Consider the following 15,813-nt stretch of genomic DNA (forward strand, 5'->3'; position numbering starts at 1 on the left):
ATGCTGCTGTGTGTTATTCCGTGTCCCTTTGAATTAGTTCAGAGCGGGGTATGGGGGAGGAGGCCCCTGATGATATCAAGAAGACTTCTGCCCACTGGAATGGTCAGCTTTGCTATGGGCTGCACCAGCTGATAGATCTTTAGTCCTACCCAGCATAATTATTCCTCTCATGTTTTTTTCACCCTGCCTCAATCTGTTTATTATTTTACCAAGGGTTTCTATTGTGCCTTCCAGCTTCTCTGTCCAGGGCATATATGGCAGTGTAAGTGTTTTGGGTTATCAGAAGTAATAGCTTTCTTTATGAAAACATACAGGGGGGACAAAGCATTTTGCAGTTCTGTTCGGACCTGTACTATCTTATGCCAAGTCTGTAAGAGGTGATTCCTACCTTGTTAAATCCAAATGGACTTCCAGCTGTGAAATACAGTAACTGAAAATGCTGCTGTTAGAGAAATGAAATAGATTAGTGTTGCAAAGCTTTCCATGTTACTCTAGCAAATGTCATTTTCTTCTGGTTTGATCAATATGTTAAAAGTAGAGTTTGCTATTTCTTTTTTCCTTTGGGGCCATATCATTTTTTTCCTCACTGTGAATTTCTGTCAAGAGAAACAAGATATTTGGCCTATGTTGCATTGTATTCTTGTAGAACCTCTAACAGTCACAGCTCTTTCAAAGCCTTCCACAAACCAGTTAAGGGTTTGAGTCAGGGTACAGGTGCGGAAGCAGTTAAACTGGCAAATACTCAGTAACTCAGACAGTATATTCACATGATTGCTGGTGTATAGTAAGACACTCTGATTCCTGGTAGTAAAAATTGTCCCAGGAATTATACCTGAACCTTTTCTTTCTGAGTATTTTCACTTATACTACCTAAGCCAATGTTTTGGCTGATTTGATCCTCGGTAAGAAGGGGTCAATTTTATAAAAAACAGAATGTGGATCAAAGAAATTAAAAGAATCATTTATATGATATATATACACATACATAATAAAATATAAAATATTTAAATATTATATTTATATATCATGTATATATATTTATATATAAATTTATATATATAATTATAGGATGGGACAGGAATAGAACAGGGAGACCATTAAGAGCCTTTATTGATATAGTTGTGGAAATGAATGTTACCAGTCCATTTCTTTTGCTAATACACAGATTTTGGGATTTTGATCATTTTTTTCAGCCTACCCTCACTTGAGGATTCTTCTTCGGGTTTTTTTTGTTTTTTTTTTTAAATGTCTGGGAGATCCATCACCCTATATAAGTGGACTTTAAAGGTCAGGAGAGCTCTTATCCTTTTAGTTCTTTTCATGAGAGCTCTGAGCAGCAAGCACAGTGATCTCAGCATGGACTCAACGATATTTCCTCACAATGTAGCCAGAAACTGCATGCCTGCAGGGTAAAACAAAATTACCAGTGTTCCCCCATGAATGTCCTACACCTCGAGAGGCCACAGACAGCTACAGAGCAGTTAGCTGCATGGCTGAGCACGAGCAGTAAATGCTTACTTCAATTGTGGCAACTGCCACTCAGAAAGGATGCATTTAATCTTGAAGGATAGATGTCTCAAAACATCTCCCCTAAGTGACACAAAGTCTTTGGATGTAGCAAGGAGTGCTGAAGGGTTCTATATGTAGAAGGTTCTCCCTGAAAGTGGGGGAGGTGGAGAGAATTTGGATACCTTATGATAAACTAGCTTTAATATTAACACAACCTTCACATAGAAGGAAAATGACTAATGGCACACAGAAAAAAAAGTGAAACCTGACAGCATAGAAAAATACCAATAACACAATAAGGGAAACTAACTTTCTCATTTTGCCTAGGATTATTAATGGCAATGCACAAATGTTTGCACATTTGCTTAGAAACTTTTGATTAAGCCACGGAGTACAGCTGATTAAACCTAGAATTCAAAAATTTCGTTTGGGACTAATACTCCTAAAAGAGATAGCCTAGGGGAGAGGCAAAGTGAGAGAACTGCTTTGTTTGATGGGCCCCAATGAGGCCTTCTGAACACCATTGTTGTCCTTGCTTGATCCAGTCAGAACCTGTTGCTGAACCTTTTTTAAGCATCCTGTAAGGAAATGGCAGTAGCACTGAGATTTCTTGGAGGATAAGCAGCAATTAAGGTCAAGTGTGAGTAAAATGGAGAGTTTTCCAACAGCATGGAAGGGTCTATAGGTCACTATAAGAATTTTGATTGCGAACCCATCCAGGCAATTTTGAAAACTGTGGGAGAATTTTTTTCAGCAGTATATAAAGTAGATTTTAAAAGCCTTTGCTACTGTCAGTTACTATGTGAATTTTAAAAGTATAACCTGGAGGTGTAATAAATACTGTGCAACCTGATCTGAAGGGAACTTCAGGTAACTTACTGTAAATGCACATGCACATGCACACACATGATTCTTTCTAAATATATTGACCTATTTACTCTGGGAGTCACCTGTTTAAGACTTGCAGTTATATTAAGTAAAATAGTATGCCTGGGCTAATACATTTTCAGAGAGCCTATTTGTTTTACTGAAGAATTTATTGCAGCAGTAATAACTGTCAAAGTGAAAGCGTGGTTAAAGTGCTGGAGACAGGACCAACTGCAAAGGGTATCTATCAAACTATCGACTTCCTGCCAGCGGTGTTGTGAACTCTTTTGTCATAAACTCAAGCACCCAGAGTTGAAACCTCGATCAATGAAAGGGGAATCTGGTATCCAGCTCTTTTAGAGAGGGCATCTCTTCAGTTTGACCCATTAGGACACAAATAGCAGTTTATATACAGTGCAGGTTTGATTTACAGCAAGCCTTCAGGTTAGGTAGTGACATTTATATTTTAAACGTTGTGAACAAAACTTGCCTTCTGAAAGAGTTAAATATGGAGCTCCCAGTTGCATTTGAATAAAATATTTCAGCTTTGTAACTCTCAAATACAAATTTCATTATATGGCATAGTTATTTGCCATGCACAATTTTATTTCAGTTTCTTTTTTTCCCCTTTTTTATTATTTCTTTTTTCCTTTGATTTAATTTCACTTTTAGCCTCCTGGTACCATGGAGAGTATGGTCTTGTCTGAAAATGTTGTTGACTGCTTCTATCTCAGTATTCCCAAAGGCAATCTTGGCAGTATTCCTCTGTCCTTTGTGGACATAATTCACCTGTTCACTCTCCAAAGCCCCTCTGTCTGTCAAAGCTTCTATTTCACCTGTGGCTAGAAACATATTTAAAAAGTCTACAACATTATGATCCAATTTATAGATACAGCATAATAAAAACTTCCTGAGTAATTTGTATTTCTAACTTATTCCAAAAATCAATTTATAATGTAGCAGAAATGTGGATACAAGCTGTGGCACATAGGACATTTCATTCTTGGAATAAATATTTATCTCAGAGTCATAGAATCACAGGATGGTTTGGGTTGGAAGGGACCTTTAAAGATCATCTAGTCCAGTCCCCCTATCCTGGGTAGGAATACCTTTTGTTAGACCAGGTTGTTGCAAGCTCCATCCAATCTGGCCTTGAACCCCCATGAATCTGGCCAGGGAGGTAGCGTCCACAACTTCCCTAGGCAATCTGTGTCATTACCTTAGCACTTCAACTGCAGAAGTTGTACACATGGTTATTATATGGTGCATACTTATAAGTATTTTAACTGTGACAATTTGTGACTTAATGCCGTATGCTGTAACCTAGTATAGAACCATGTTAAATGTGTGGACAAACAGCACCACAGAATTGCTTTTGTTTTATTTATTTATTTATTTTTAAGAAAATAGACAGCAGAAGGGCCCAAGCTCATCTCTGAATAGTGATTCTGATGTCCTTCCTAGCTGGAGGCAGCTGGGTCACACTTTGCAGAATTCCATTGGGAATTTCATTTTCATACCAGTGCATGTGGTTTTTGTACATACAAATCTCCCAAGCCATCTTCTCCTCACTTTTGCTGAGCTCAGGCTGGTTTGCTGAGGTTGGTCAAGTTGCGGACAAAAGTTCTTTTTTAGTGTTCTGGTGGATGCTCTTTGTGTGTGTGTCCCATGGTATTTCAGTTTTGTGCAGGGTTACTTTGCACTTCTCAGTGTAGCAGTGTGAACACTGAAGCCAGTGCTTGCCTGCTTTGTGTGTACATTAGTAACTTTTTGTATGATTTTGATTCATGTGAAGAAATTTGGATATAAATGTTTTTCTTTTTATACTGCTCCAGTAGAAATGAGAGGTAGACATCAGCTTGGTTTGTCATTTCTCACTGCAATCTATTTACTTTTAGAGACTTACTTTTAGAGACTGGCTCACTTATATTATGTCTTTCAAATGCGTTTCCTATTTTTACAAGGTGGAGCTTCCATTGAAATTTGAGTTCTGTGGAGATGTTACCTTGATCACTACAGTATAATTTCAATATGTTTTACTTTAGCTCAAGCTTTCACAAATGTGTTCTATTCTTCCACCAAGAAGAATCGCCTAGGCAGATTGCTGCTGTATGCATTATACTACGGTCTTCTACCTCAGAGGAGGAACATTCCTCCTGACTAAGAAGCCAAAATTTTCCTTAGTATGAGATTTTTCTGTGGCATTTGTCTGAAACAAGGTGATATATTACCACACAGGAATGAAACAGAAGTTTGTCTTATACAAAATACATTGCCAGTTTCCATCTTTGCGTAAACCCTTTTTTCTTGCAAGCCATAGTTCTTTTTTTTAAAAACAAAATTTAAAAAGTGTCTCCAGACATTGATATTACTTTGAAATTTAGATGTATACTCCACTTTCATGCTATGTAACACCCTAATGTAAGGTGGTTGATAACACTTCTATGTATGTTTTAGAAAAATAAAAGTTTTTGTATGCATTGGAAAAAGTGATTCATGTTTTCATTTTAGTCTTTTTACATAGTGTAACATATGCAATGTTATCAATAGATCTTGAATCGTCCTGCAGCTCACTAGGCCAGTTTGTCTGCTGCAGCCTGCGTTTGATTAACTCATCCTGTGTCGTATGATTGTCATCTCTGATAACTTACTATCAGATTCTGTGCTGCCTGGTTTATACTCTGAAAATTATGTTTTCCTGAAAAATTAGGCTCAACAGTAATTATTGGTGTAATGAAGACGAGAAAAGTCATCTCGCTTCTGTGTTAAAGCGTTCTCTCTTCAGCATAAACCAGAATATTTTTTTTAATAAATATTAAACTTTAAGTGAATTTTTGCTTGAAACATGTAGGAAAATTTGAGTCAGTCATAGGATTTTTCATTGAAAAGCAGGCTCTAGTGTAGTATTAACTCCTGCACTGAAAAGGAACACAATGCTTGGAGCCTTCCCGTCATGCTTGTGTTACCACAGCTCAGATCCTTACAAGTCACAACTGTATGCTTCTTCCAACAAATTCACATATCTCTTAACATTTGCTGATGATGCAGTTCAGATGTGTTATGCAGTCAAAAGGAAACATCTCACCCTCTATGAACAACACCTTTTCAGGCCCCTGTGCCATTAGAGCAGTATTTTTGTTTTAATTAGAATGAGTGATATGCTGTTAGTAAGCATACATATCATGTTTCTTTCTGTAGACTTGAGGCTTTTATGGTTTGGCTTTTAAATTTACTCTGTTTACAATCAATAAAGTGTGCTACAGGCTCAATAAGACCAAAATTAACTTAACACAATTAGATATAATTCAAACTTTCTTCAAAGCTGGTCCTTCACTCACTGTTTGCACTGAGTCACAAGAAAGTGACTTTTAAAAAGTAGGGCAGAACAAGATCGGACTCTTTAAACCTAACTGGTATTACTTCCTTCAAATAGTTTCTGCTTATCCTATCACTTGACAAAAAGGAGAAAAAAAAAAAAAAATAAAATAAGAAGATGCCTGTTCTCAGTCTATGCTCTGTCATGATCTTGGGGGGCCTAATTGGAGCCTCCTGGCTGTTGTCCTGGTATGGTTGGGGGTCATACATGTTCCTTCTGACTCAGAAGTTTGGGGATCTGCCCTGAACTGTGAAAAGGTGTTTTAGAGATGAAGCAGACCCCACAGATGGTTTCCAGATATGTTGTCATCAGTGGCCCTGCTGGGCCTTCCCCGTGCCCCATATGGAGAGCTGGGCTGCCAAACAAGGTGCCACTGAGGCACATGTTTCTGCCCTGTCATGGGGGGCACAACCCAGTGGCTTAGGAATGGGTGTAGAGCAAGAGCCATGGTTTAGCCAGGCTTGAATCAAAGCTGAACAAACGTCTGTGCTGTTTGCTTGCATTAACAAAGCAAAAATTGGCTTTTCTCTTTCTTTAAATGTTTTTGTTGCCTTGGCCAGCACTGACAAACCTCACTGAAAATGATAAAGTAAACAGAATGAGTGATGTTTATTGCCATTCTCAAACAATGATAGCAATTTTAAAAATGATTTTTCACCTAAATGGTGTTTCTCTAAAATCATGTAGGAGTTCAGGCTGATATTAAGACAGAAATTGATGCCAGGGGAATTGTGATTTGGAACAGAGATCATATATTTTATTTCTAAACCTACATTTTTTTCTTAAACTCAGTGAGAGTGCAGAAGTCTGTCATTGTTAACATTCACCCACATTCAATTTTGTAAATGCTTAACAAGTCTTTTCTAACTAATGACTTTACAATTGAAAGGAAATATGTAAATAAGGCAGAGTCACAGTAAACATTAAAGAAAAAGGATAATTAAACTTGTCCATGTGACTTCTTTTAAAAACTCTTCAATTTTATAAACAGAAAGAAAAGTTTACTACACAGTTTAAGAATCATACTTTCTTCCAGTATTTTTGGTCACCGTGTCCAGCATTTTTTTTATTCCCTTTTTCAGTTTTTCATACAACAGAAACTGAGAAAATATGCATGGATGTTAGAGAGCAGTATATATATTTCCAGCCTGGAGCTTCTGTGCAAAATTTCCCATTAATATCTTACTCAGTTTCTGTGATTATATCCTTTATATCAGTGAATGTCATGGCTGCCAGGTAAAATAAGACCATCCTATGTGTCCTCTTAGAATTATGCCAAACCTAATAATGTGTGAGAGTTGGTCCGCGTTCCTCCGCATCCAGGGATGCCAGCCTGTCCTCTCAGAGTAATGTGTAATCAATACATCTTTCACCGGCCACTAGAGCCCTAGTCAAGCATGCAGAGATGCCAGTGAATAAATCACAGTCGGAGGTCACCGCCACGGCTTCTCGGCGCCCCCAGGTCACACAGCGTCGCCTCGGACCTGGCCATGGCTCTTCAGGCTGCCTGGCAGCCGCGGGTCGGGGCGAGGTCAAGTTTATACCCAGCGGGGTATTGGCCTCTCAGATGCTGTTTTGCTGTTCCTGACACTGACCATTAATTCTCATCTGTGGATGCATTTAACCCTTCCTTCACAGCCTCAGCTGGGGCCCAGGCATACGGGGAAAGGATGCCTTCTCCCAAATCAAGCCTTGCAGAAGTCCTGTTTAATGTGTCATTTCCTCTGCCAGATTTTAGCTTTTTCTCAGCCAGGAAGAAAGGAGAGGAAGTTCTTGTGGCTTGACAGAAATTTCGGGAGGGGGTGCAAATGCTTCTGAAAGTCAGGTTTAGGGTATCTAGTCTGACACTCAAAATGGCCTGAGCCAGTGAGCTTTACCTACAGGTAATCAAGGGTGATAGTTGCCTATAACTGTAATATGCTTTTGTAGTTACAGGCTTGCAAAATGAAAAGCACTATCACATTTGCTTGAGGATAACTTAATTTTTTATCTTAAATAAATATGACCTTACTATCTCAAGAATTTGCCTAAAACTCAGTGAAATAAATATAGCACAAAGAAGCATCCTTGCACTACTTTACTATCCTAGATTGAGAAGGAATTATTTATCAAACCACTGGGAAGCCTTGCTATCACAACATTTGTAAAATTTTAGACCTCATTTGTGGGCCATAAAGTTTTGTGCAAGTTCATATATGCAATACATATTTGACCTGCTGAGTACATTGCCACAGGATGTAGCCAAGGAAAATAATTTGACTTGAGTAAAAAGGGGCAGATATTTTTATGATCACTAATAACATTTTTATAGCTATGAAAGGAAAGATAATAAGGATAATCAAATCATACCTTTCAGGCCATAAGCTGATTATAGTACTAGCAATGGTCAGGAAGGAATAATACCTTTTCTTTAAAAAAAAAAAATAAATTCCACAATGACTACAGTTATTTTTTAACAGGCCTTAACAATCTTAAAGTTGGCTACTCTAATAATTAGCTTTGATTAGCTTTGATTAGCTTCTACATTCTGGTATCTAAAAACACAGTTATGACTTAGACGTCAGTCATCATCTCTCTCTGCCTTCCCTCTGTACTCACCCAGTAACATCAGGCCTGAAACCTCATTCACTTGTATTCTTCCCAGTAGCCTCTGTATCTTAAAACTCCAATTCCAAAACCATTAGTTTTCTTCCTCATGAACCAAGATTTCAGTCTTTTATCATTATAACTAAGTTGTTTCTTTAGTAAAGCTTAAAAAGGGTCACTCTGCATGCTTCCCAGTGGAAGGTTCCCTCCTCCACTTTGCATACTCTGCTCAAGGTTCTGTCCTGTTTGCAGTAGATGGGAATACCACCAGTGGCTCACCTGGGGGGCCACAGGACCAGTCAGGAGATAGACCTTGACAGCGTCAGGTCATTTACATGATGTGTCATCCCTGTCCTTTGGGAACTGACTGACCTCTCTAAGGAGCAGCACCCTTTTGCAGTGCCCTTTACTCAGCCCGCTACTGGGCACGATTTAGCACCACACGAATGAAAATGAGCATGTATAGTTAGGGAAAATGTTAACCTGTAGCACCATCTTTCAACAAGAATAGTAATGTTCATTTTATTAGTGTGCTAGTCTTGTAAGAAATATTTGCACTTTTAATTTGTATATGCAAATAGCTTTTGAGAGATGTGGCTGCTAGCAGTCAGTGTTCTTTTCCCTATTATTTCTAACTAGAAGCTATTTGCAGAAAAAGGTTCTAGAAAACTGTATGGATAGACAGAATGTTTCAGGACAACTGTGAGCTTTCTGCAATTTCTAGAACAAATGTGCATGTATAAGGTGAATTATACTTGAAGTATATAACAGTGAAGAGTTAGGTATCTTCTGGACTCTCTCCCATGTGTCATCATACACATGCTAGCCCATGTCAGCTCCAAAACATAGCTCATTTATGAACACTCGTGAATAATTCTGCGTGTACCACCTTACAGTAGGACAAACTGCCAGTCGCTCTCACCAACTACAGAGAATCCTGGATGACCAGATCATACTAAGCTCTAGCACTGAAGAATGAAAGTTAAGTGATAGAAATCACAGTATCAGTGTATACACTCATTTTCTGGAGTCCTGCTTCTTCTCTGTATTTTGAAGCACTGAGAATTACTTTACAAATAAAAGGTAGTTAGGGAGATAGCTAGGAAAAGGTATTGTTTAGTATCTACGCTCATACTGAGGGTCATATGGAGCTGTCATATAGAAGCTTATAAATAAATAATAAGCATACAACAAGAATCTGCATGCAAAAATAAATAAGACTAAGACATTCAAGTAATGACAGAGAGGCTGTTGATGAGATAAAAGTTTCATCAGCAGGAACAGAGTTGACTGACCTGACACCTTAAGATGAATGAGAGTGGCATGTCATCTGCATCTTTCCAGTGTATTTGAATTTATTTGTGGGAAGAAAATATTAAGTTATATAGGACAGCCTATTTTTTCCTCTGGATTCTAATTGTAGGGTGAGAACAATCTATCCCCACTCTGTCTTCCCTTCATCCACCTGTCTCCTCAACAAAATAATTAGAAAATTAGAGATGAAGTTAAATCTAATCTTGAAAAGATTTGGTGAATGTGTGTCCAACTGAACAACACCCACTGCTATATTGAACTAATTTCTTATGCTCAGATGGTGCAGCTGAAGCAGTGAATGAATTTAAAAAGCAGAATTATGAATTTGTACATTGGGTATTTGCAGGTAGGATTATTCACAAATGCTTGGCACTGGTGCCAGTGATGGCTTTTGTCAGGCAATGGAAAAGGGCTGTAAGTGTGTTTAGGAAAGAAGGGATGGCCTTTGATCCTTGCAAACAAAGAAGTCTGTTGAAGGATATTTCTACGTTGATTTCAGAATAGCAGTGGGACTGACTGAAAGTATAGAAGAATAGAAACATCAGGTCCCATTTTTCTTCAATTTTCTGGTATCCTATTTAATACCTATTGCTTGAAATCAACAAGACTGCTCACTGGCAACTGGACCGATCTGGTAGAACAATTTGCTCATCATCTTTAAGCACCTGAAATACTTCTATAATCTGCCAGGATTTTCTGTTTTCATGTGTATTTTTTACACTTATAAAAACTTTGTCTACCAAACCAGAACACTTTACAAAAATATATAGTCATTGCTTCATTCTTTTTTCATTTTTCCCATTAAGATCACCCTCATGAGTAATATGGTAATAAATGTATTATGAGTCAGAAATGACTAATTTTTCTATAATATAAAAAGTTTTGGTGTATTAAGATGAATTTACACTAGTACATTTGCACAAATACTAACGAATTGATCTGAAGTATTCTGTGAAATTTGTTAGTGGGTTTTGACAGAGGATTAAAATTCGAATTTTTGGTTAATAGAAAACTGGTACAGGAAAAAAAGAAGAATGAAAGAAAAAAATGCAATGAGGGAAATCAGGATAGGAACAAAGAAGGAATGCTTATCTCAGACTTGGGTTCACTGATGAGGAAGCAGGAGAAGTTCTAGAGAGAAGGTACATGCAAGAAGTAACTTTCTAAAGCTATGTTAGAAGTCTGCTTGCCTGTAGGGATAAGATAAAATACGGTACAAAAGCTTGGATGGAAATTGCTTTTTTTTTTTTTTTTTTTTTTTTTCCCTCCCCAGAGGAAAATGGGGACACATAAACATGTATGCCTAGAAGGTCTGGAACTAATGTGAAGAGGACACCTGGCATAGCAGGGGCTAAGATAAAGAAGGGCCACAGGAACTGGAAAAGAGAGACAGAGTAGTTTAGTAAAGCACAGCTAGAAGTTTAGTTGGAATATGCGTTAGAGGCAGCTGTTTGAAAATATGACCTGATAAACAACTGTAATGCAGGCGTGCTAAAATGGGTATGAAATTTGTTTGTGACGACTTTGGTGGCTGGAATAAACCTAGTGCAGCAAACACTGAAGTTCCTTGTGCATTTTTTAATAAATAAATTATTGGAATATAACTTGAATGAAGGATATTTTTGGAAAAAAACAAGAGGTTAGGAGTGGCCAGACTTTGCAATGTTAGAGGTCCTTGGTCACTCAGGACAGCTTTATCAAAACCATCACACAGAAAAGTCAGCTGATAATCCAGAAATGGAACACAATGCAGAATAGTGAAGTTCCAGAGGAAGAGAGCAGAGCTTGTAATATTGCAAAAGAACAACATAAGTAATATATAAAATACAACATTTGATTATTTTTCCCTTGCATAGAAATGTTAGTTAAATCTGTTTAGTGGAACATGGAAATTACTTGTGCACCAAACGTTTTCAGGTTAAAAAAATAGGGTGGAGGCAATCTATTACTATATGGTTAAACAGTCTACATGGAACACTTGTATGAGTGAAGGCTGTAAGAAGAGACTTTTTTAACATTTGATATAATAAAGATATATGTCACAGTAGTTCTGAGTTCAAAGCACAACAGATTCTAGTCGATCAGGTAAGAGGCATGTATATTGTGCACAGTTTTGTGTGCTGCAAATTGAGAAGTTACTTCAGAAAATCAATAAGACAGTTTGTATTCTAAAAAATTAACAGAAAAAAATCATATATCCAAGCATAATCAGAAGTAACATGGTGGAAAACTGAGAGCAGCAGTACTGTTGCAGTACTACCAGCAACCTTAATTAAGAGGGGTTACTGCTTTTCCATAATCCATTCAAATATATCTTTGCAAAATAGAGAAGGTTGGCAGAGAATTGCCTCCACACCTAATCGTTTTCAGTTCTAATTCCTATTCATTCACACTCCTGGATGAATAGTGTATTGGTGGTCTCTGTGTCTCAACTTTGCAAACAAACAAAACACACAACCCCCAAATTTTTTTTAAAACCCCACAAAATATAACAGAAAAAGACTCCCAGTGGGAATATTTAGGGCCATATTTGAAAAATAAAAAAGAATTTTAAAATAGTGAAATGAAAATGTGTACATTAGATAAGCTCCCTGAAATATGGGGCAACCTGAATTTGGACTTTCAGTGGAGCCACATTTCTTGCTTTCCCTGAGAAGCAGAGATTTATAAACTTTGATGCTCCTGAAGCTTTCATCTTTATGAGACGACCAGGTGTAAGTGGCTTTTATAACCTTTAATAAAGTTTTTTAGGATGCTGTGATCTTTAAAAAGGCACAGACTAGATACAATGAAATGCATTAAATGAAAAAAAAAACCATTAACAATGGATTTCATCTTAGTGTTTAATTAGCTAGGGGCCAAGTAGGGACAGACTCAATATCAGCACAGGGTTCTTGATTACAATCTTAGAAGAGATGGGCATTTTTATCTTGAAAAGATGACCAGCTTATCTGTAGTTTTCCAGCTATCATGACTGATTTGTATCTCTCTTATCCAGGCTAAACAAGTACAGAAAGTTTATTAAGATAATAACAATGGAAGTTATCACCAGTTAGGGTCTCTAATCTTGATACAGTTTTGCTGTGTACTGTGTTTCAAGAGGTCTGCCAGCCAACAAAGGCTAAAGTTTGAGGGGTATCATTTACAGGCCTGCAATGATTTTTTTTCTCAACAAGCAACTTAAAACCCAGTTTAAATTCATGGCAAAGGGTTATTGTCATGACAACTCCAACAGGTTAAACACAGGTTCTGAAAACACGGTAAAAGGTGGAAATCTTCCCCCAGCACAAGCAGATTGCTGGCTCTCCCACCGACTCTAGTTTCCTGGCACTGCCCACTAAAATGCCTTCTACAAATACAGAATAGATTTAGCTGGTAAAAATCAGAGTAGTCACAGTACTGGAAGCTATGCCAAACAGTGCAGACAAAATTATAATCATTGGTCAGTGGATATATGCCTAGGAGAGCCAACTCTCAGAAACATACAGTTTGCTTTTCTAGTGCATGAACATTCTAACCATTGTCAAAATAGTACTTTGGTTTTTTATTTTACTTTGACTCTTAAGATTAAAAATATTTTCCAGGAGATTTTAAACTTAGATTTAATTTTAATCCAATTATGTGATAAAAGATGTTTTCCATCCCATGAGGATTACTGTTTGTTTTCTTAATTGAAAAGAATCAGTTGACTTTATATAGGTTTAACATCACTACAGGACTGTGTCAGTGATCAGGTTACTCCATGAGACTTTGAGAGACAGGTCACAACAAACAGAAGTGCAATGTTTTAATAGTTTTAAAAAAGCTTTTGTGTTTTAAACCTTATTTGACTTTTTCCTTCAGAAAAATATCAGAAGCATGCATGCTGTTGTTACTTGAGTTAAGAACCTCAAACTGCTTTTGGAGGTCCTGGCAGTATATTGTCTGCAGACGTGTCTTATTGTCTGTACAATCATCTGCATGCATGTAGAATGGAGCACAGTTTGCTGTGGCATTTCTTTCTTGGCCTTGCCAAGAGAGAAATTCTTGAGTAGATGGGCTACAGGGCTTTTGACTGAAAGATCAATGCTTAAATAAAATCTGTGTGCTGATTACACATCTCCACAATCGATGAGTCACTGAAATTCCATAACAAGCTAAATATTGATGACCAGAAAACAAATGTGTACAATTAGACTTCACTGTTTTTTCTCTTCCTCTTACTAATTTCACCCAGCCTTAATAAATATGAGGTTGTTACTGCCAGTTATACTACATGTAGTCAGTTATTGTGATGTAAACTGCTACCATTTGCTGTTATTGATCTTACCTATCTTTTTAATTATTGAAGTGACCTGAGTCTTGGTTTGGTCAGCCATGCAGGTCATTCTTCCACATCAATTATGTGAAATGTTATTATCGTGGCAAGGGAATCTGAGTGTCTATAGTTTAATGCTCTTTTACATGCTGATTATTCTCCAGACTATAGAACAGCTGCAGTCAACTGAATATCAAATCTGGAAGTCATCCATCTTTTCTTGACCTCTCTGTGACTGAAACCTAACAATAGAAATCTCTGATAGTCTTGCCTTACCTATGAAAGAAGTTGTGTACTAAAATTTATCGGTAATGTCTGAAAGCCCATGACTCAAAAGGTCATTTTTTTTCCAGAGAGAAATTTGGGAATAGGGCAAAAAGCACAGTAAAGTTCTGGAAGCCAATTTAACTTTTAAATGGACTTGAGCAGAAATACTTAATCTCGGTCAGAGTGATGCTTAGTTTTGGCATATTCTGGTTTTACAAAAAAAATCCATATTTTTTTTTTAAAAAGAAGTTGTAAGAGACAGTAAAATTCTGGTCTTGATCAGGATATGACCAGTGATGTCATGATGATGACAATGGTGGAATGAAGGTTAAATTATCAACCATTTAGTGTGTTGGTTCCATGGATGAAAATACTGCTGTGTGTAAATTAAGCACTTTTGGCAATTTCTCACCTTTTGTTTTCATGGAGAGTGCTTTAAGCAGTATTCTGTATAATCCAAAGTTAAACTTTGTGAAAAGATCTTCCAAGGAATTTTTAAAGAACATCAAACAATGGTTCATTACCACATAACAATGTCCTACTAATATCTGAGATTTGCAGTCCTTTAATTTTACTGCTAAAATATTAAAGAAGTCTCCTATTTCTTGCTCTGCCTCTTCCTAGAGCTCCTAATAAGTGACTTCAGCCTAACATTTTTTACAGTTCAATGTATTTTTAGGGATATATCTGACCATGTGGTTTATGGTCATATGTAACTCTTGTACAACTTTTCCCTTATATTGAGTTTATATATATATATATATATATGTTTATAAATTCTAAAACGTTTTCAATAGGAAGAGGCAAATAAATGTTTTGAGAAGAGGCTGTCATCTGTGTTATTGTAGGGTTGTTCAAGTTTCCATCAGCATATCCAAGCCCTGCTCCTCAGCAAGCCAGTACAATCTAAAGAACAGCAGTGCCTGAACCCTTACTCTGAGCCAGCCAGCTTTTCCCAGTTTCCAAGGCTTGTACCAGCTAGTGTAGTTCTTAATTCCCATAAAAAAAGAAGTTATGTAGGCCTTAGAGACAATTTGGAAGCTGAACCAAATGTTCAGTGCAGAATTTTAGTATCTGCTTAAACATGGCCTTTCAGTGGATGTGTCCTGGCAGGCAGCAGATTTCTGGCTAGTTCATTTCATTGGCATTAGTCTTCAGTGCCCTAGTGGCCTAGGATTTGCCTATTTGAGAAATTTTTCTCTCTTCAGCTGACAGAGAAGTGGGCAACAAACCACTTTGGGTGTGATCCAAAGCCCAGTAAAGTCAATGGAGACATTTGTGGAATGGAGGTTAGCAGGACAATCTTTAGTAATGATTTCTCCAGAGCTCTGTCTTACAGTTGGTTTACCATTGATCTGATTTTTTAACCTTTGTAGCAAGCTGAAAAACCCACTTCAGTATTTCTACTTTACTGAGAAAGGCTCGGCTGAGAGCTGGAAGAATTTTCTGTTTGTTTTCTTGACATGAGGCTGGTGAGTATTTACCTATCATCAAAGGGACATTCTTTTTAAATTTAAATTTTGGGAGAGGTGAAGCATAAGCTGGCTGGTTATTGAGAGTTTTGTAAATATAGATGAATAACCTAAATTGTACTTAT

The sequence above is a fragment of the Heliangelus exortis genome, chromosome 5 (genome assembly GCF_036169615.1).
Source record: "Heliangelus exortis chromosome 5, bHelExo1.hap1, whole genome shotgun sequence".
In the NCBI taxonomy this organism is placed as follows: Eukaryota; Metazoa; Chordata; class Aves; order Apodiformes; family Trochilidae; genus Heliangelus; species Heliangelus exortis.